The sequence below is a fragment of the Lathamus discolor genome, chromosome 5 (genome assembly GCF_037157495.1).
Source record: "Lathamus discolor isolate bLatDis1 chromosome 5, bLatDis1.hap1, whole genome shotgun sequence".
Taxonomy (NCBI): Eukaryota; Metazoa; Chordata; class Aves; order Psittaciformes; family Psittacidae; genus Lathamus; species Lathamus discolor.
Genome location: NC_088888.1, coordinates 10,158,812 through 10,180,986, shown reverse-complemented (window position 1 = coordinate 10,180,986; position 22,175 = coordinate 10,158,812). Strand labels below are relative to the sequence as shown.

At 43.6% G+C, this 22,175-nt stretch overlaps 1 protein-coding gene across 2 annotated transcripts in view; it reads right to left on the bottom strand.

The window, feature by feature from the left end:
• CLIP4 (CAP-Gly domain containing linker protein family member 4) overlaps nt 1-17,884 on the bottom strand; it is a 64,574-nt gene extending 46,690 nt beyond the window's left edge. For both annotated transcript variants that reach the window (XM_065679714.1, XM_065679713.1), the window contains exons 1-4: nt 17,564-17,884; nt 15,762-15,852; nt 9,577-9,663; nt 4,551-4,690 (exon numbers count right to left, since the gene is read on the bottom strand). The gene's annotated coding sequence lies outside the window, so the exon portion shown is untranslated. The remainder of the gene's footprint in view (nt 1-4,550; nt 4,691-9,576; nt 9,664-15,761; nt 15,853-17,563) is intronic.
• Nucleotides 17,885-22,175: the final 4,291 nt, after the last annotated feature.

Below are 22,175 nucleotides of genomic sequence, written 5' to 3'. Positions count from 1 at the left end.
GCAGAGACATGAGCAAGGCCAGAGCCCCCACATGGAGGAAGCCGCCTTACCCAAGCCTCTGAAATGTGGCTTTTTTCCTCTCAAGGAAACAATATAATGTTATTGGAGCTAAAAACCCAAACTGTCCAAAGAAATCTAATGAAATACCAGCAGAGACAGGTGCTTCTCCTTTGATTGCATTTCATGGCTTAACTCAAAGATCTACACTGAGCCAAAGAAACACTTTGCAGCTGGGTGAGTCAGGGGCAAATTGGTTTGATAAAGACAGCACCTGTAGCCAAGTCCTTTGTTTCACTGTTTAGATAAAGTACTTCAAAAATTATTAGAAATGATCATTATTTGCCATGCTATTTATTCAGGAGGCATCACAATTGTAGCTATGTAAAAAATGTGCTACTATGACATTTCGGGGGGGAGGTACCATCCTGAACCAATTGAGTTTTACTGCAAAAACATCAATGACATCAGCAAAGCCACATCTTTAAGTACTTATCAACGTGTAGTGAGAGAGTAAGGTCAAACACAAGTCAAAACAAAGTAATCTCCTTTAAAGGAATAAAATAAGGGATCTTATTCCCTCAAAAAGGCTTTGATCTTCTAAATCACCTTTGATTATCACATAATCTCATCACCTCTAGTTCCCAGGGTACAAGGCTTAGATTAGGGTAGTTTTGTAATAGCCCAATCAAACAACTTTATAAATCCTGAGGCACCTAGGGACATGTATCTTTTTTCCTCATAAGAGAATACTACCATACAGAACCCTGTTGTCCCCAAAGCAGGTTCATATTCCAATTTATGCAGTTTGAGGGATTTATTGTAATTCCACAGAAGAGCCCAGACAGGTTCTTTTTGACAAAACCACACATTATTTAAACTCGATTAATCCTAGGGTTTTACAGCACCCACTGGAATACAGGCTCAAAATTTACTGGATCTTGCTCACCTAACTAATTTATCATCATAATTAAAATTTAATTAATTTCAATTAATGTAATTTTACATGTTTTCATATGCAACTTTAGTTCAGAACAAGATCCAGAAGAAAAAGGACATTTGCAGTCTTATTTTGATAGGAATAGTTTCAATTTCTCCTACAGTTTTCATGATGGTGGTATCTGGGCACTCCACCTTCACACATGATTTTTAACCCTTCCTGCCCACTTTCATGATGGGGTAACTGAGGTTCATCTTATGTTGTATAAGGGACCCCTTTGGATGCTGAACTACTGAGTTTTAATCTAGTGCCTTAATCACAACCATCCTTTAATAAGTTGAGTGCCATTTTAAGCCACAGACACAAGGAAACCTTAATTGCTACGTCTAAGGTGGGTGTTTGAATATAAAGAAGTAACTCGCAGTTAATAAATGCATTGGATTGTCAGGGGTTTGTAAGCTTGAGGTGGGAAAGCAGCCACCCATACCCACAGTGAACAGCAAGGAGATGTCAACAAATCCGCCTTGTAATGACACAGGTAGATGTACCATCCTCTCTCAAGCTGGAAAATCTCCAGGGAGATACTGCAAAGTTTAACAGCAGGCCAGTCTTTCCCATCATCAGAATTGTAGCTCTCTCCATACTGCATGAAAATACAAGTACATTCTTGCATGCATTTCAGATTGTCTGTTCTACTGGCAGTAACCACCAGAACAGAAACAAAACAGAAACAAAACAGCAATAAAATGGCATTTCACATGCCTGAATGTAGCTTTGAAGATGAAAACATAACAGAGTGGGAGGACAGCTTCTGCTCAGTGACTACAATCATTTTCTTTCTTCATGATTTCATACTGAAATTGCCCAGCACCATGATGGGTAATGAAGTATTTATTTATATCCACAAGCACCAAATTCTGTGGTGAAAGGCTTCCAGCAATCAAGCTGGAAACCTTCTCACATGTGTGCTAGCTGGGTATGGAGTAAGACAAAGTATCTTTCCCCAAAACCCAGGCTCCCTTCAGGATGTGGTATGTGAGCTGGCATCCTAACACAGCATCTCTACCGCTGAGGCCATGGCTGTCAGGAGGCTTATTGCAAAAACAACCCCACCTAAACACTGAAGCTGCTGAAGGCTTCTGATGCTGCCCTAATGATGCTGCAGCAAGTTGAGCGCTGTATTCAAGAAACGGAACTTCTCTGGGAGTGATCTACAAGTTTGTAACACAAACTCATGACTATGTATAGCAAACTGATTCTCCTCAGTACAGTTAATGTACAGGACTCCTGCAAATAGGGTATTTACCTTCAATTTGTATTGCAAACATGAGATTAAGAGTAACTGTAGCATACAGGAAATGATGGTTTGGCTCATCACTTTTTGGAAAAAAAAAGTAATTTTTTTTTTTTACATATTACAGGTTTTCTGGACAACACTTCCATTTTTCATGAATACAACATTTATGGAATACAATTGTTTTATAAGACCATATTCAGCTTTAAGATTTTTTTTTAACTGATGTAAATAAATCAGAGTTTTTATATGCAAGGTATGAGTTTGATCTTTCTTACATTCTGTGTGCAACCATCTTAAAACTTAGTCCAGTGTTACACTCCTGATTCCTTCCTTAATACTCTAATTCATGCCCCTTGCTATAAAATATTTGCTGCCTTTTACACCCCAGCACAAGTTTTACTGGTAGATTAGTTAATCTAGGTTGCATTTCATTAAGCATATAATGGCTTTTAGGCTATAATATCCCACCTGGACACTGACAGACCAGAGCACAGGTCAGCCGAGCTTCCCCTGGCAGCTTGACCTACCTGGCAATTTTGTACTCAGTTCAGTAGGGCTTCTATGTACAACCACAGCTACCCTGAGCACAGGGCAGGGGGTTTGTCATATGGCTTAAAATCAGAGTGCACTCCCTGCAATGGAGTCTCATTGCAGAGGGGTGGAGCACAGAATGAAACAGTATCCCCTTGTCAGCCAGGGCTTCATAGCCTGTTATCTTAAATTTTCCATCTCAGATTTCCTTTTCCTCCTACATTTGAACACAACTGAGCCAAGACGCAAGCTATATCTATAGTTTAGTAAGCCAAGCACTGACAGTACTCCAAAGCATCAGGAAAACCATGCATCATCCACACTTGTTTGAAGACTGATAAATGGTTCTCATAGGAAAGAGCAATGACTTTAAGGACCTCCAAACAGCAAGTGTACAGGTAGGTAGGTACAAAGTTTCACTGCCTTTACTATGATCTATTAAAAAGATCTGAGGCAATATGGGGATGCAGAGGCAGGTAAATAGGTAATTTATTTCCCTACTTTTTTCTTCAAAATTAGGGAAATTTTGGAAAATCCAAAAGGACACTTTCACTGTTGCCATGGCAACCCTATAAACTCACAGAACCGTTCTTCCCTGCAATGTGCTGCTCTGCCTGGGCTTTACTAGGCCAGGGTTAGATCCACAGCTCAGCAAAAACACATGGCCACATGGAATGTTTTTTTTTTTTTTTCCTTCAGAAAAGCTAATGAAAGCATCACACATGCATTTTCTTCACTTACATCAGAAACTGGCAACTACACATATTCTGCTGCCAAAACAGCAGAGTTTTACAGTTTGCACCAGGCTGCAAAGTGTTTTTCCCTAAAGCAGGTGAATAACAAGTGTTTTTCTCTAAAGCAGGGGAATAACAAGTGTTTTTCCCTAAAGCAGGGGAATAACAAGTGTTTTTCCCTAAGATGGAGGAATAATGGCAGTGGCAAATGAAAATGTAAGTTTAAAAGATTCAGATTATTATGAAATGAAACTGTTAAATAATCTCTTGAAAGGCAACAATGCCAATGATCACACAGTCCACCAAGAGTCAGAGCTGAACCCAGAAGTGCTTGTTCCAGCTATGCATGAATTCATTATGCTGGTAAGCACTGGCCCACAGCAATAAATTATCACATAGCTCTGGGCTGACTGGCACCCAGGCTGCAGTATAAATAGATTTGAGAATCCCTTCTCACCTGTCACTGGCCCCACAGTCAACTCACCCTTCTACAAACAAGTTACAAACAACACTACTTGTCTGCTGTCCTGGATAAATAGACATATATATGCCTTTTCAGAAGTGCATCTTTTCCCATGTTTCCTCTTCTTATATATAAAATCACGACTGGAGACAACTATGAGCCAGAACGGACTCAGACTGCCAAAGAGCAAAGCTTTGGAATTTAGGCCAAGTTTTCTTTGTTCACATCTATGTTAAGCACAGAATACATCTAGTAAGAAAACTTTAATCTATACAGAACCTTTGGGTATGTTGCCCCTCAAACATGTGCATAAATGACACCATTGTAATGCCAAATAATCAGTATCAGCAGCAAACAACACAAAGAAGTAATGGCAAAAGGTGAAAAGGAGGAGAGGGCTTGTGAGGAAAAAGTATGGAGGGACATATTGAAGCCTCATTGGAGTTGCACTGAGGAATATTTTAGGCCAGCACTTACTGGGAGAAGAGCAATCTCTAAGTTTGGAAAAAGCAGCTTTCTACATCTGTGCAACAGGAACTACTGTCAGCCCTGGGCAGGACCAGAAGAAGGGCATGCTGTTACCATTACCTTCAAATGGAGTATCACTGCAGGATCTATGGAGAATGAAAAAACAGCAGCTGCCGGGCTGTGCAGGGAGGTCCCATGGCTACAGAGGTCCTGCTCCTACCAGAGCCATAAGGCTGTCTTAGCTGGAGGACAGCTGTTCCCTGGGGAAGCAGAAGCATATTTAGTTTGTACTGGGTGATACTGACAACAAAAAACTGCCAGAATAATACAGCAGGTAAAACAATAGAGATCTTAATAGTGGTACAATTCTATCTCTAGGAAACTCATCTTACTAGTATGATCAGTTTTCCTTCTTGAAACAACACACAGGGACTGTTTGTTGCCAAAGTTACTTAAAGGTTCACGTCAACCCTAATTGACTAGAGACATTTTCTCACCTCTGCCTGTATCAGGATTCAGTGTCAGCTGTCAGAGATTTGGTAGCAATGCAACCACTAGTATTCCCATCATCTCTACTTATCATGGATGAAAATAACCACCTCGGTGCAGCCCCCCTCCCTCTGCTGCAGAGGGAGACTTCAGCACCTGGCTCCAAACCCATCTCTGCACTGGGCAAGAGCAAATTCTGCCAGAATCTCCTTATTACACTCCATGACCCAGCTGCATCTCTCCCACAACAGCTCCCTTCAAGTGCATTTTTTACTTTTCTGCTCTACCTCTCACAGCAGCACCACGAGGCAGCATCAGCACTATTTAAAAGAGGAGCCTTCAGCCTCCCCACTATACTTTGGCTCCATTCTTCCCTTCTTGTCCTGCCTCCCTGGCCACCGCCCCTATTTGCCATTTGTTTTTCCATCCCATCCCCAAACTCTTCTTGGCACTGACAAGCTCGTGCATTTACATCCCTGCAGGGGTTTGAGGCTGCACCTCCAAGAAGATTTGGTGTCCAGCTAACACATTTGCACAGTGCAAGCAAACCCTGAAGAGCAGACAAGCCATGCCACCAGGCACATGCCCATTTGAGGAGATGATTAATTTTGTAGACTGGATTCAGAGTACCTGGCAGCAGTGTCCCTGCTCATGTAACTCCAGAGCTCTAATGACCCTTGGCACAGGAAGGTGGCACAAGACCACTCTCTCCCTATTTGTCAGGGAAACGTAAGCTTTTCTTCACTCCTGTGTGGCAGAATCCATGTCACATTTTATCCCCCACCTTTCCTTGATGACAGCTTTTCCATTCAGGAGGCAAGAGGAACCATCTCTGAGAGCCAGGGTCTGTCCTGGGGCTGTGGCAGGATGTAGGCTATGAGTAAGCCAAGGTACAAAATGGCCATACATTTCTTTTGCTGTACTAACCTCTACGGGTTAGCAGCTGCACATTAAATGCAATAATCCAATTACACTGGCCCTGCAAGTGCAGTTTGCAGCCTCCTCTCTGGTGAGATTTCAGTCATCAAGCTATAACAAAAAAAAAAAAAAAAGCTAGGAAAATTAAATATTCTTACCAATACTGGAGAAAGGCCCAACACTGCTCTGCTTGTTGTCTGTATCACCCAAACCCCTTAGTAGCTTCTTAACAACTTTTGAGACATTCACCTGTGCAAACCTGTGGCAAGAGAGCTCACCTGAGCTGATTTAGCCATTACCCTGAATTAACCCTCTGCTTGTCACTGCAGACATGCATACCTTCAGCTAAACTTGCTTTCCCTGTGGTGGGAGGGGCCCTCTCATGAGGAAGTGTTTCAGCTTGAGAGTTAAAAAACCTCAAAACACTGAGACACAAACTCGTACTGGCAGGCAATGCTTTATTCACCTATTATTTTCTAAGTATGTCTATAAATACATTATTTTCCACAGTTACCAACTGAATTTACACAACAGGGGTTTTATTTTGTTGGTACCTATGCAAGCTTCTCAGTAAATATGAGCTTGGGATATAAAAATTTTGAAAAGTACTTTATTATTATTATTGATTTTTTTAAAAGCCAACATCAAAACATGCAATGGAAACCTGTTAACTATAAACTCAGCAAGGTGAATTGCACCAGCAGCTACAAGAGACTTGTCAAGAAGTCACCTGGTAGCTTGGCACATACAGCATACACTGGCACATACAGTGAGCTGCACATCCTCTGATAACCCCACCACACCCCTGGGCCAGCAGGTCCTGCTCTCTCATTCTCTACTTCCTAAGCCAAGCCATCTAATCCTACAGCCTCAATGCTTTCAAAGCCCTTCTCTTACTTTCTAAGTCAACATATATAAAAATACACATATGCCTACTACTTTGTAAGTATGTATATAAATATATTGTTTTCCTTTCCACAGTTACAAATTGCATTTAGACATGGGTTTGGTTTGGAGTTTTTTTTGTATCTATGGAAGCTTCTCAGTGAACATGAGCTCACAATATAAAAATTTAACTGTTTTTTTTTTTTGTTTTTTAAAAGCCAACATCAAAACATGGTTCATAAATCTGTACCTATATACTGGGTATGGCAAATCCTGTTCTTCAGTCATGTAGAATGAAATGAATGCCACTGCCATGTCCACCTTTGCCTCCACTGCTCCCACTCAGCACCTCTCCATCACCTTCCTGGCGCACACCAAGCCTTCACTTGGCGTTCAGGTCCAAAATGTCCCAGAGGGTTTTCACCACGTGCTGGGACCGCATGGCGGGATACTCCTGCAGCCTGGAGCCCAGCACTTGGTGGAGGCTCTTTGCAAACCTGGTGACCACAGCCCAGACACTGCCATATCGAACAGGCAGGGCTCTGTTTCCCAGGAGGAACCAGAGCACAGACAGGGAGAGGCACTTGATGGCTTAGGGTTTCTGTGGATAAACAGATGCCACAAGCACTGCCAAGCAAGAGAAACAGGCTTCTTAACAACCTTAATGCAAACAAGAATAATCTACCTTTATCTTTGGTGCTTGGAAGCCTACTCTGGCTAATACCAGCAAGCACACAGAGCCTGATAAACCAGAAACAGGCAACAGTGGCTGAGGATCCACTGAACAACCAGCCTCTGAGGATCTCCATTTGTCCAAATTCCATGACAGACTTAGCAAAGTGAATCATACACATTTTGTGAATCATTTCACTATCCATTTCTGCATTACTAAGACAAAAATGTCAAATCACTATTTATTTCTATTAAGAAGTTGTCTAAACCAGCTGCTGGAGCTTTTGAAATGCAGCACAGAGAAGTCACTGACAGATTCCTAATAAAAAGGATGATTACTTTTTTGTGACCTTTGATGAGAAATGCCCAAGGTCTAATCTTGCAGTTCCCTTTGCTCAGCTGCACACAAAAAATGGCAATATTAAACTACCCTTCAAAACTCCAGCCCACAAAAGATGTGTGCTGCTCGACAATGGAAACATCAGTGATTAAGTCAGGCCTTTGGCAGAATGGTCTCATTTGAGTTTTTTTTTTCCCTCATACTTGGTGGCTCCTAACAAACAGCTGTTTGAAACTTCAGGATGTCTTAGATAATTCCCCAGATTCCACTGCTATGGCATTTGAGCATCTCTCAATTTTATGGCATTTACCTTCACAATGTTCCCTGAAACAGGGGAATAGAGATAGGAAAATCTTACATTGGCTGAAATGTAACCAAAACCCAAGCGTTCCCTCTCATTCTCTCTGAGAATGTTGCTCTTAGCTCATTTCCGGAGCTGAACTATACTAAATACAAACAAAAACCTACTACAATAGGCTCCTTGCATCACAGATTTTGCTGAGATTGAACGCTGAAATGGTCTGGAGATTGTGTTCTTATTTTCTGTTCAGTGGAAATGTTATGCAGTAACTATTTCCTATTCTGTAATGGAAGGACCTTCATTTCTCTATCCTGTTAATCTAGCATCAGCCATCAACATTTAAACAGCTCCTGAAAGTACCTAAAACCAATTCTGGTAAGCAGGAAAAGGGTTATGGTACCTATTGTAAAATGGGAGTTCATTTGAGTTTAAATGCTATTAAACAGAGCACTCACTATGGAGCTTCCAAAGAGAAAGAGCTGTCGATTGCCACTAAAATCCCTGAGATAACATCTGCTCTCTCTGGAGTAGCCCCAATTTATGTTCAAATGCTTTATATGAAAAAGATAAAAATAACCATAAAACTAAATTCTATGTTTATGGGGATTTGCTTTATTGAAATTTCTTTAAAGGCCCTTTTACATTTGCTGTGGCTAAAAATACTTGTCTGAGATTCATAATGAAGAAGAAAAATGATGAAACCTTGGATTAAAAGATGCTGGATAATTAGCAGTGGATGTACCCTAATTAAAGCAAGGCTATGAATAGTCTCCTGTAGTATATATTATTTTTTTCCAATCCTTGGCTATCACTGACATTGTAAGCTATGATTATAAATCAATTATCAGCTGCATTTGCAGCATGTTGGACATCATTGACATAAAAATAGACTGTTTGCACATCCTGCAATGTTCAGAGTCCAATGTCATTACTGCAACACAGGCAGGGAGCCTCAGTGGCCCCACTTCAGCCCCACAGCCCCCAAATCCTGCCTTGTGCAAAATCCTTGCCTATAATATGGGTGTTGATTTTGCACCTACACAAGCACCCCCAGGCTCTATAGGGTTCTGCCCCACTGGGAAAACCAGAATCATGGTAAAACAAGAATCCTGCGATGACAAAACAATCAGATTCTCACAATGCCAACTGCCACGTATTTTGTCTAAACGATAGCCCTTTGCTTTATAAAAGGTACCTCTTACAGACGTCCAGGATCTTTACTGTACTGCCCTCCAAAGAGCGGAGCCAGCCAGGGTATTTTTAGCCCGGCTCTTTGCTGGAGGTGGGTCCTGCAATGCCCCAGTGAGAGCTCAGTGCTGGAGCTCGAGCGCCATCTTCATCTCACACACTGCATGCCTCTGCAGCAGCCAGGCAGAGCCCTGCCAAATACACCTATTAAGGGTATTTTGCAGGAGGGACAAGCTCAGGACCTTCTGGTCTTTATCAGTTACTGCCCTGTCTATTCAGACGCATTCCCTCTTAAATATTCCCTCTGAAGACTTCCAGACTTAGAAGTGGAGATTAGCTGAAGTGGACAATACCTGAATGATACTCTGTGACATCCAGCAGAGTGTGGTTGCTGAGGTAACACACTCACTGGGCAAGTGTCTGCAGCTGCAATGTGTTACCTGAAAGAGAAACATTAATCTATGCTCAGTCTTTTGAGGTAATCAGGAAAAAAAGGGGAAGGGGCTGGGGGAGAAAGGGCAGAGGGAACTGCATTTTCTGAAATCAGTTTCTGCCAGTTTCTGAGACCTTTTCTTCTTTCCTTCAAGCTTTCTTGCAAGGATTTTAAATTCAAAAAGAAAACCTCTCATTTCACATGTGTAAATCCAAAAGTGACTGCGGTACAAGGAGCTGTGTTAAACATTTCACACCAGGGCCCTCAAAATAAAAATCACATGTAAGGAGTGAAAAGATTTGGTGTCCCAGAGCTTTGCAAAAGTGAACTTCACCCTCCCCTAAGGAAAAGGGTGAGAAGCCTCAGAAGTCCACACATTTATTAACACTTTAAGGATAATCTGCTCTAAATCTTTACATTATCTGTTGGCAATTATGGACAAGACTCCATGTTACTCTTATAAAAGACAGACTTACTGCTCACTGCCAACACCATCCGCTTCTCAGGGCTCTTAACGGTCTCTTTGGTTGGTTTGTCAGAAAGACTGGAACACAAACTGATTTCCCAATAGCTGACTGTCATGTGTATTTTAGTTTTTCCTGTGTTGCCTGTTGTTGATTTGGGTCTTGTTTTAACTTATGAACTGTTGCCTGGATTGGTCTGCAAGCCTCCAGTCTTACTGCTCTGATAAACCAAGCAAAGCTTCTCTTGGAGGCAAAATGTTCATGGGATGCGCTATGATACCTCTCACAGTGTCACCAGGAGTGGCATCAGTAAAGCAGGCACCCTACTTCTTTGTGAACCACTACAGAGCCAAATCCCAAACTGGCTTTAAGTAGTACTATGCTAACAAGTGCTCCTTTTTGTATGAGATACAAAAAGGAAGTCCCTAATGATCCTCTTGCAAGCATGCAATAAAGAAATGATCCTGATATCCTCATTAAGCTTCTGCTTTGGTAACTATGCTATTCTCATTCACCTTTTTCAACAGACACTTGACTTTTTGCTTCACACTCTTGAAGTATTGGCAGACACTTTCACACTTGCTGTTCCTCCCCAGAGAGCTATCTTACAGCTGCTGCTTTGAAAAAAACCCCACCCTGAGATCCACATATCTCAAAGGAGCACAAAATGTCAATGAATCATTAGTATTGGTATGTACACAGATTTTCAGGGGAACGCTTGTGTTTTGGGTGGGTGAGGGGGAACTGTTTGTGTGGTTTAAGTGTATAGGCACTATTCACCTTTCAATTTAAGGGTTTCAAATGCCCTGTGCATTTTGGAAGAGTAAAGCTTGAGTCAGTAACAAATTTACACAGCCATTACTTTAACTCCCTCAAAAAACCTAAAGACAGAGCAGATTTTAATGGCTGTTAGAGGGAAGCAAGGTGGCAAACAGTACAACTCTTACTAGCTCAGCTTTAATTCTCTGCACTAGATATTAGCTAAACCAGCTGGCCACAGGATGAACAGTCCAGCATTTGCCATATGAGTACAAGAATCTGCTTCTCCATGTTCTCATTTTCACCGTGGTCTCCTCTTTGCTACACGAACACCTACAGGGGCAATTCCCCTTCACCTCTTGCAGAGGGCTGGTTCCTATGAGAGCTACTGGCACTGATGACCTAACTCCCCAGCCTGGTGTCAGGCACTGGACATCTGAAGGGCATTTCTTTCATGGCTAAGACAAATGTCATAGAATCATAGAATAGTTAGGGTTGGAAAGGACCTCAAGATCATCTAGTTCCAACTCCCCTGCCATAGGCAGGGACACCTTACACTAAACCATCCCACCCAAGGCTTCATTCAACCTGGCCTTGAACACTGCCAGGAATGGAGCACTCACAACCTCCCTGGGCAGCCGACTCCAGTGCCTCACCACCCTTACAGGAAAGAATTTCCTCCTTATATCCAATCTAAACTTCCCCTGTTTAAGTTTTAACCCATTACCCCTTGTCCTGTCACTACAGACCCTGACGAAGAGTCCCTCCTCAGCATCCCTATAGGCCCCCTTCAGGTACTGGAAGGCTGCTATGAGGTTTCCGCACAGCCTTCTCTTCTCCAGGCTCAACAGCCCCAACTTTCTCAGCCTGTCTTCATACGGGAGGTGCTCCAGTCCCCTGATCAACCTCGTGGCCCTCCTCTGGACTTGTTCCAGCAGTTCCAAGTCCTTTTTATGTTGAGGACACCAGAACTGCACACAATACTCCAGGTGAGGTCTCACAAGAGCAGAGTAGAGGGGCAGGATCACCTCCTTCGACCTGCTGGTCACGCTCCTTTTGATGCAGCCCAGGATACGGTTGGCTTTCTGGGCTGCGAGCGCACACTGCTGGCCCATGTTCATTTTCTCATCGACCAGCACCCCCAAGTCCTTCTCCGCAGGGCTGCTCTGAATCTCTTCTTTGCCCAATTCATAGCCGTGCCTGGGATTGCTCTGACCCAGGGGTAGGACCTTGCACTTGTCATGGTTGAACTTCATAAAGTTGGCATCAGCCCAGCTCACAAGCGTGTCGAGGTCCCTCTGGATGGCATCCCTTCCCTCCAGCATATCAACGAGACCACACAGCTTGGTGTCATCGGCAAACTTGCTGAGGGCGCACTCAATCCCACTGTCCATGTCAGCGATGAAGATGTTAAACAAGACCGGTCCCAACACCAATCCCTGAGGGACACCACTCGTTACCGGTCTCCAGCCGGACATCGAGCCACTGACCACAGCTCTTTGTGTGCGGCCATCCAGCCAGTTCTTTATCCACCGAGTGGTCTATCCACCAAATTGATATCTCTCCAATTTAGAGAGATGGATGTCGTGTGGGACAGTGTCAAACGCTTTTCACAAGTCCAGGTAGATGACATCAACTGCTTTACCCCTGCCCATCATTTCTGTAGCCCCATCATAGAAGGCCACCAAATTGGTCAGGCAGGATTTCCCCTTAGTGAAGCCATGCTGGCTGTCACCAAGCACCTTGTTGTTTTTCATGTGCCTTAGCATGCCTTCCAGGAGAATGTGCTCCAAGATTTTGCCAGGCACAGAGGTGAGACTGACTGGTCTGTAATTCCCCGGGTCTTCCATTTTCCCCTTCTTGAAAATGGGGGTTATATTTCCCTTTTTCCAGTTGTTGGGAACTTCACCTGACTGCCATGATTTTTCAAATATGATGGCCAGTGGCTTAGCAACTTCATTCGCCAGCTCCTTCAGAACCCGCGGATGGATTTCATCAGGTCCCATGGACTTGTGCATGTTCAGATTTTTAAGATGGTCTTGAACCAGATCCTCTCCTACAGTGGGCCCAAGGTCTTCATTCTCACAGTCCCTGCGTCTACCTTCTAAGACCTGGGTGGTGCGGTCAGAGCCTTTGCCAGTGAAGACCGAGGCAAACAAATCATTCAGAACCTCAGCCTTCTCCAAATCCTGTGTAGCCATTTCTCCTGAGAGCTTCCTCAGGGGGCCTATGTTGTCCCTAGTCTTTTTTGTTTGCTATGTACCTGTAGAATCCCTTCCTGTTATCCTTAACATCCCTGGCCAAGTTTAATTCTAACTGGGCCTTAGCCTTCCTAACCTGGTCCCTAGCTTCCCGGACAACATCCCTGTACTCTTCCCAGGCCGCCTGTCCTTGCTTCCACTTTTTATAAGCCTCTTTTTTCCTTTGAATTTTCCTCAGCAGCTCCTTATCCATCCAAGGAGGTCTCCTGGCCATCCTGCTGTACTTCCTTCTAGTTGGGACGCAGCACTCCTGAGCTTGCAGCTCTTGAGCTCTTCTCACTCTCCTGGGGATCTCAAATTCGACCATCTCGTGATCGCTGCATCCAAGGCTGCCCTGGAGTACCACATTCTCAACGAGCCCTTCCCTGTTGGTGAGCACAAGGTCAAGCATGGCATCTCTCCTTGTCGGCTCCTCTATCACTTGCAGAAGGAAGTTGTCTTTCACACAATCGAGGAACCTCCTGGATTGCTTGTGCCGTGCAGTGCCATCGTTCCAACAGATGTCAGGGTGGTTGAAGTCCCCCATGAGAACAAGGGCCTGCAAGCATGAGGCTTTTCCTATCTGTCTGTAGAGTGCTTCATCCACAGGTTCTCCTTGATCAGGCGGCCTGTAACAGATCCCCACAGTAATGTCTCCCATGGCTGTTTTCCCTTTAACCCTGACCCACAAACTCTGTGTTAACTGCTCACCTGTCCCCAGACAGAGTTCCATATTCTTCAGCCTATCTTTAACATAAAGGGCAACTCCCCCTCCCCACCTGCCGGGCCTGTCTTTTCTAAAGAGCCTGTAACCCTCCATTCCAACACTCCAGTCATAGGAGCCATCCCACCATGTTTCTGTGATGCCTATTATATCATACCCCCATAGACATGCACACATCTCTAATTCCTCTTGTTTGTTCCCCATGCTACGGGCGTTTGTATAGAGGCATCTGAGCCGAGCTCCAAATGAATGTCAAGAGTACACCAAGATCTATGTCTTGGACCAATTGCAGTCTGGCTTGATTTGCTGATCTGCCCCATCTACGAGATAGTTTCCTCCAGTGGAATTAGGGTCCCAGGTCACAGCTAACGAATGTGTGTGACACTCAGCTGGGACATCCAAGCCAATGTCAAGGTTCAGCTAAATAAATGAATCAGGCATTATTTGAAAGCAACATAGTCTGTAAGAAGAATTTTGGCCTCAAGGATGGGGTTTGTTTTGTTTTGGTTTTTTTTTTTTTTGGGGGGGGGAGGGTTTTTTGTTCGTTTTTACATTGAGTGAGCAAGACTTTTCTAACCAGCTTGCATCTTTGCATGGATCATTAAAGGTGACATATGAGGAAGTCTCGCATAAGACTTGGAATATGAGGCTTGTCAATACAGAATCTCAGAGCAATGGCTGGGCTCTTAGCTATTAAACCCAGTGGAGCAATGGGGCAAGACACTTCGTTCGCTTACTCTAAACTAAGAGTGTTGCATAATCCTCCAGAGTTTGGGAGGGGCTTGTCATTTGCCATTTGATTTTAAATTGTAAAGGCAGGCAATTTTAAAGCATATGGGACGGTTTCATTCATGCATTTTGCAGTAGAGCCTTCCTTCCCCCACTGAAGTGCTAGGAGTTGAATCTTGCAATATTTATGAGTTACCTGTCTGAATTTTTGCAAACATAAAAAACAAAACAAAACAAACAAAAAAAAAAACCAAACAACTGAGCAGAACCACAAAAAAATATATCCCATCTTGTTTGCTTGGACCTGTCTCTGGGTAAAGTCAGTGTGATGAGACACAGATGTGCCTTGCTCTTGTTCTGACATCTGCCAGCAAGGAAAATTTACAGTGGTCTCTCAGAACTGGTGAGAGGGGAATGACAGAAAGCTCCATAGAAAACCCTGAAGGGGTCTGCTTAGCACATCCTCTGTTTCAGTATTCTGTAACTTTTCCCTGACCTTCTCCCAGACACAACAGAAAATGGGTAAGGGCAAAGAGCAGTACAGCTCTCATACCCTTCTCCCCACTTAATGATCAGGAGAGGGTCAGCAAATTTACTGAGTTCTCAAAGCAGCTGATGTGGAGAAAGTTGTTAATTCCCCTTTAAGACCTGTCTCTTCAACACTAAATTTTCCTGGCATATTCCCCCAGTGCTGCATTTTCACAGCTGACATAAATCTGTGTGGCAAGGGAATTTACAGCAGACCTTGGCTATGTTGTTATTGACTACAGAAATCTTGCCCCATGCAGAACATGTGCAACAAGCCATCATTTACAGCTGGATTTATACCTGTTTATGCTACAGAAATGAACTTGGCCAATAAAAAATTCCTTAAAAAAAAAAAAAGAAGACAAAGAAGAAAGGTGGAAAATAGACAGAATCAGCTAATACCTATAATGTAGAGCCCTCCAAGGAAGCTGTTCTGAAGAAGCTCTGATGGGCCAGAATCCCTTACCATTAACAGCAAAGTAATTCATTTGGGAGGAGAAATTGCGCCCAAACAACTTCCAGAAATCCCTTTGTCCCTGAATTCTACAAAGTTGTACTCCAGGATTTATGGTTCAGCTCCTTTTGTACCACAGCAGGTAAGCAGCACCAAGCCAAAGGCTCCTCAGGCTTTGAGGAAATGCTGGTAAACATCGAAGCCTACCTGGGAACTGGTGCATAAGGGCTTCACCAAACCACAGCTTCTGGGTAACCAGCTCACCAGCTACAGTCCACAGGAATTCAGGTCCTTGGATCTACAGCAGAAAATGACACAAGTGATTTTCAAACTTGCCATAGAACCCAAACACTTTATGAGGAGCTTGCTTTTCCGTGGTAGACTTTAACTGGTTGCAGATGGATCGTCCAGGGGATCCAGCTTCTAGAATAAGTGGGTAAGAATAACCCAAGAGTCACAGAAAACCATGCTTGTTACAGACTTGGATCTCGTTTTCAACTGTGTCCCCTGGCTTCAACCAATCCTACCAGGCCCTTTTTCACCTAGAGAGCCACCCAGTTGTCTGTCCTTGTACTCATTGCTGTGAATCATTCATATCAACCATAAAGCTGAGGTGAGAGAACACAAACCTTAATATAATCCCATCCTGCATTATGCCCATCCTTTTATTTCTGCTTTTCTGACTCTCTTATTTTTAGGTTACTGCCTCCAAATTAAGGCAAACTGAAAGCTGGTAAGGGGAAGCAAGGACCTAACTTCAGGACAGTATCACCATATGCTTTTAAGAAACACATACCACCCACACACATATAGTCAGTTCCTAGACCAGATCAAAAGGGAGTAAATCCAAATGCACTAATCAAAAAGTAGCTGTTAAAAGCTGTTTTCATGAAATGTAAAGACACCAACATGGACTTCTGTAGTATTACTCATGAAGGAACCTGCACTATATTTGCCAGTCCACAGCATGCTAACACATAGCTTTTGGACAGCCATAAGGGATGGGCTCGAGATGCACTCTGCAGGGCAAGTGCCTCCAGCCAAAATGAGCCTGAGGATCCCTGAGAACTTCAGTATGACCTGCTAGGCAGCAGAAGACCTGCTGCACAAACTGCAGTGGGCCACACGGTTTAGGACACAGGTCAGATCTGGACCTCACCCTCTCCATAGTGCAGGTACATATTTTACATCAACAGGCATACCTGTGACTCCATGCTCAAGCATCCAGAAAAGGAGACAATGATGATCTTCTTACCTTTCTCTCCTTACCTATCTCAAAGAAGGGAGCCAAGGCATTTCTAACCCCAAATACACAGAGACCTCCGGGCTGACTATGGAATAAGCATTGCAGCCTTCTTCTATATTTCATAACACTCTTATTAAATTCAAAGCCTCAATATTTGAATTCAAAACAACAATTTCATTTGGGCATTACAGAGCTAAACGACCACCTAAAATTGCAAAACGAGAAACCGAGTTCAGAGCTTTCATATTGAGGTCAGAAAGGGCCAGGCAACTCTGCTGAGGGAGCTGTCCCTGCCATAGAATGGGACAAAGTCCAGTGAGAGGAAAGAGCCTTCACCACCCTTCTGAAAAGGAAAAAGCACATTCCTCTCATCTTGTTTTAGTGGATGTACAATTAGCAGCAAGCACATTTGGAAGTCCAATTCAATAAAAACAAAACACATAGTTTCCCAGGAAGAAGGGACAGGTGCTAGTCACTTCCCTATGCTTTTCTGGCAGGAAATTAAAATATTCCCTGTAATCACCTCTCATTTGAATTAAAACTCAGACATGATCCAGGTGATAAGCAGCACCCATTCAGCTGCACACCTCCACATGATACAACAGACTGGGACAGACAGAATGCAGGCAGTTACTTCCTAAACCTCTTGCAGCAGATGGGTTTTTTCACAGACGACAACAGCTATCAACAGATTCAGTGTTCACTTGACTCTGAGACTCAGAAGCCACGGCTGAGGAGAGGTCATGCCACAGGTCAACCTTACCTAGCTGAGCAATGAAGGCTTCCAGTGCTTTTACAGCTGCAGCATAGATCACTGGGTGCTTTGAGTTCAGGTTCTCAGTCACTGCTTCTGCCAGAGACATCAGCACTGGGTGTAAGGCATCTCTGAGCATGGATGTCATCCAAGCCAACGCCTCCAGTGCCTGCTGCTTCACTTTCTCGTTGCAGTCCTCAATCCTCAGGACATAAAAATCAAAAACCTGTTAAAAAAACAAACAACATGAGAGCTGGATTAAAATGTCTTTGTTTCAAGAAGGGATGTGGGAACAAGCACTCAGCAATGTAAAAGATGTATGGAATCCTTTCTGTCTGCTCAGTGCTTGCTAGCACAATTTCACTCCTTTCCTGTACTGACTGTAGTGGTTGCACAACCCCACGCTGCTTAAAAAGATTTCCGTATTTTATGAAGAGGATTGGGTGGGGACGGGATAGATCATGTGCTGTTTACCTACTATAAATCTTTAAATTAATCCCATCTTAATAATGCAAAATAGTATTTTTGGTATAGAGGTATGAAATCATGATGCCTCTTTTTTCATAGCGCGCTCTCAAGTACTGAGGGTAGTTCTGATTTTGCCAGAACTGGGACTGGAGGACATCCAAGTTTTGTTTGATCTCAGAATCTGCATCTGGAGAAGTGCAGGGCTCTGTTGACCTCTCTGCTGACCCAAGACCATTTGCCTAGCTAGCAGGCAGACTTCTGAAGTTTACTGTGCTCTGCAGTACTCCTTAGAGCAGGTTCAATACCTTGACAATCGTGTTAACAGGGCACCATCTTCTGGACAAGCGAAAAAAAGCAGCTGCTGGCAGGAGAAGGAAGAGAAGCTCTGTCTCTGACTGTCTTCCTCCTCTTTCCAAAGAGAACAGAGGATCCCCAAAAAGGGTGAGAACAGTCTTTTCTCAAGCAGGAAAAGGATGAGGATGGAAGCAAACCAGAAGGAGATGGTCTTCCACTGAGGCTGAAATCACAAAGCTTCTTCCATCTACACAGTGCATGCAGCAGGGCAATATCCCCAGAATACAGACAATTCATGTGCTAATTATGATTGCCTTGTGCATCTTTTGCATAATAGGCAATTTTCTTGGCATTATTACTTCCTTCTTCTGTTGCAAAGACTTTATTTCTAATGACACCAGTTCCTTCACTGCCTGCAGATAAACAGGCTGCGGATCAACAGTTCATTCCCAGGAGCAAAATGATTCAGCAGCAGAAGAATGAGATAAAGAAAGATTATGCAGGTTTAATCTCACAAGTACAATCTCAGTACTTGTATAAAGGAGACATTTCTCCTGCCAAGCATTTACTTAATGCCTTATTGTTGCCATAACATCTCCCAAGTCATGCGAGGGAACAGACTGTTTCAAACACTTCTCAAATTTTTGATGACTCATGAATATACTCAGCATCTTCCATCCGTAACACCTAACACAGGAAGGAGAGAATGGAATACAGACTATTACTGTCTTTGCTCCCTTGTGAATAAACAAAGGAAAAGTGTTAATAGAATAAGCTGATACTTTAAACTCATAATGTGCAACACCTTCATGAGAAAGTATTACCTATTCAGCAAACAGTGAGATTTACCTCCACTTGTTATCACTGCTCTATGCTGTCAGCTGAACACAAGAGGCAAGAAGAGAACCCAGGGCAACAGGAAAATACAATTTCACTCTTACATTGTGGGTAAGCTTCTGGGGGATCAAAAAATCCAGTGGGACAAGCAAAAGATATCTCCTGCTATGCTGTCAGGGCTTATCTGCCGTGTGTTGCTGCCATTGCACAGTAATTTACCCTTCTTACTTGTGGAGAAGCCAGGATAGATCACCTCACTCATGCTTCCTATTTACTATCCTGTATTACAGGTATGCAAATGAGCAGCTAGGTGCCCATGTGTTCTTGGCATCTGTCCGTGGGAATTAACATTGCTAAGCAAACTAAATGGGTTTGTTGGGCTTTTGGTGCAGTTATGCTAATAGGAAACATTGCACAAATAACTAATCAAAATTATTTTACTAATCTGAACTCAGCTATTCTCAATAAAGAATTACTCAGGTCACAGGAATTCACCAATGGCTCTTTTAAATACACATCATGTTACCCAGTATAGTCATCTCCCCAGACAACATTACCCACATTGCAAAATAATGTTCTTAATATTGACTTTACCTTCCTCTCTTTTGTGGTTTTATCATTTATGGTCCAACAGTTTTCATATTTTAGGAGCTGAAATGAAGATCATCACCTTATGCCCTGATGACAATCCTGAGCAAGCTTCACCACCACATGAAGAAGTGTCACAGTACTGTAACGTGCCAGACAGGAGGTTCTGGGCTCCAGTTTGCTCCATCGTGGTCAGTAGCTGTTTGGCCGCACACTTTCACATCAGGATGTTGCGGTAAATGGAAACAAGAGAGCAAACACTCGAGCAGAGGGAAAACAAGGGCCATAAGCACAGGTCTCAGCCCCATTGTGCTCCCTGTCATTGCTGGGAGAAGGAGGCATGTGTTCTCGCTGCAGTGTTGGACACCTGAGGAAGATTCTGTCCTCAGATAAACATAATGTTGGCATTGTGCAGAGGCATCACCTGCAAGGAAGAGGAGGAATTCCATCTCCCTGGCCTAGCTGATACTCAATTCCTATCAAAAAATTAACTCTGAGAAAGAGGGAAATGGAAGACAATTTATGATTTTTTTTTTTTTTTTTTTACTGAAGAATTTGCTTCAGTTAACCCATGGCACTTGGCCTGTGAAGGTGTCTATGAAGTGACTCACCACCTCAAGGCTAAGATGCAGCATAAATCTGACTAGAAACCAGAGCTCTAAGGACACAATAGACAAACTCCTCTTGGAAGTCAGAAGGAGCTGTGCCTGATGTGCATGCTGTGCCACACCCTGCAGTTTCTTCTCCAAATGCTTCATGTCCCAGAAATCCAGCAATGAGCCTCCTTATGTCATAGGTTAATGGTATAATGATGATGCATGGTTTTTCCCAGCGTCTCTGTGGTCAACATTATGAAATATCAAAGGGTGCTTACTGCTGGAATTGCCATTGTCCCTCTTCCCGCAAAGCCACAAGGCAGTATCACCACCCTTTACAGGGACTTTCACTTCCCCATCATTTACGACATCTAGGCAGTGTTGATGGGTTGTGAGAACAAATAGGCTGTAGAAGGGAAGAAGCAGATGATGAGGAAGGAAGGCAAGCTCATCCAGTCTAGTCACTGAGTTCCCAACAGCTGCAGGAGAAATTACCCTCCCATCATTACCCTTCTGCCTCCCACACAATTTAAGGTGAAGCAGATAACGAAAAAAACATACTGGATTCCACTAGCCATGACAGCAGTCATTGCTCATGCAGGAGTCACGCTCCCCATCATGACGCCCAGGCACTGATTGGCTGCTTTCTGAATTGACATGCTGCAGTTCCCAATCCTCTGGAGCATCACCTGAGTAACCTCATCCACCTCAGGGTCCATGTGCTTCTTCACGGTCCTGAAGAGCTCTTCAAGAGTGTTGATAACAAGGAGGGAAACCTTCCAGTGGAGGCTGTTCACCTGGGGAAGTCATGAGGGGAGATGCAAGAATCACCTTGTAAAGAAAATCAGTTCACATAGACAAGCATCACAGGACACAAGAAGATTTCTCACTGTGTCCAGGTACAACATAAGAGCACGCTAAAAGCAGAAGACCACAAACACAGAATCAAACTCTGATACCGACTTCTTCAGTGGCCTCAGGTCCACTTCTACAGTACAATGTCAGTGAGACTGCAGGCCTAAAATGTATTGTTTCACCTAAGACAAAATGTGCTCCTTAGCTCATTGTGTACCCTGCTTTAATTTTAGGCCCTTTTGTTGAAAGCAAATCAGAAAATTAAGGCAAGGTCTACATTTACACTATAAAAGCGCAATTCATAAGGAAGTTTGAGCACTCAACCAGGAAACTGGAAGCACAAGCTCTCAAGTCTACAGACTAAGTCCCAGCAGGGACTCAAGTCCATCTGCAGCTCTGTCTTCTCAGGAGAACACCAGCTGCTGGACTCAAGGCACTCAAGGATCTCGGATATCACATGCAACTACAGCTGCCATAGGTGGGGTTTTACAGTATTCAGTGCTGCCCTGGAGTGACCCCTGCTGCCAAAATCCTCTCCCCCTGCTGCTGGTGCTGCTACTGCCAGCATTAGGAACACAGGTAAGTCCTTACTCAGTCCCACTTGGGCCAGTGACCTGAGGTCACCACGTCTATGAACTCATGACCACTTCCACTTGGCTTCCGACTTCAGCTAGCAAATCATATTGTTCCACAGCTTCCTCTCTTCCCTGAACATTTCGCATGCAGCTACATGGAGCAGAAGGCAAAACTAGGAAACAACATGGATGGGCTGCGGCTGTAGCACTGCTGTGGACCAAGGCAAAAAAAAGGCTGCTCTCCCATCTTTATACCGTGACTGCTCTGGAGTGGTTTCACTACTTCCCTGTGGACATTTGGGCACTCAGGGCTCAGAGGCTCAAATAAAAAACATTTCTACCTTTCCTTTACACTGAGAAGGAAGCCTGAACATGGGGCTTTCTTACCAGTCATCACTGCTGAGCCAT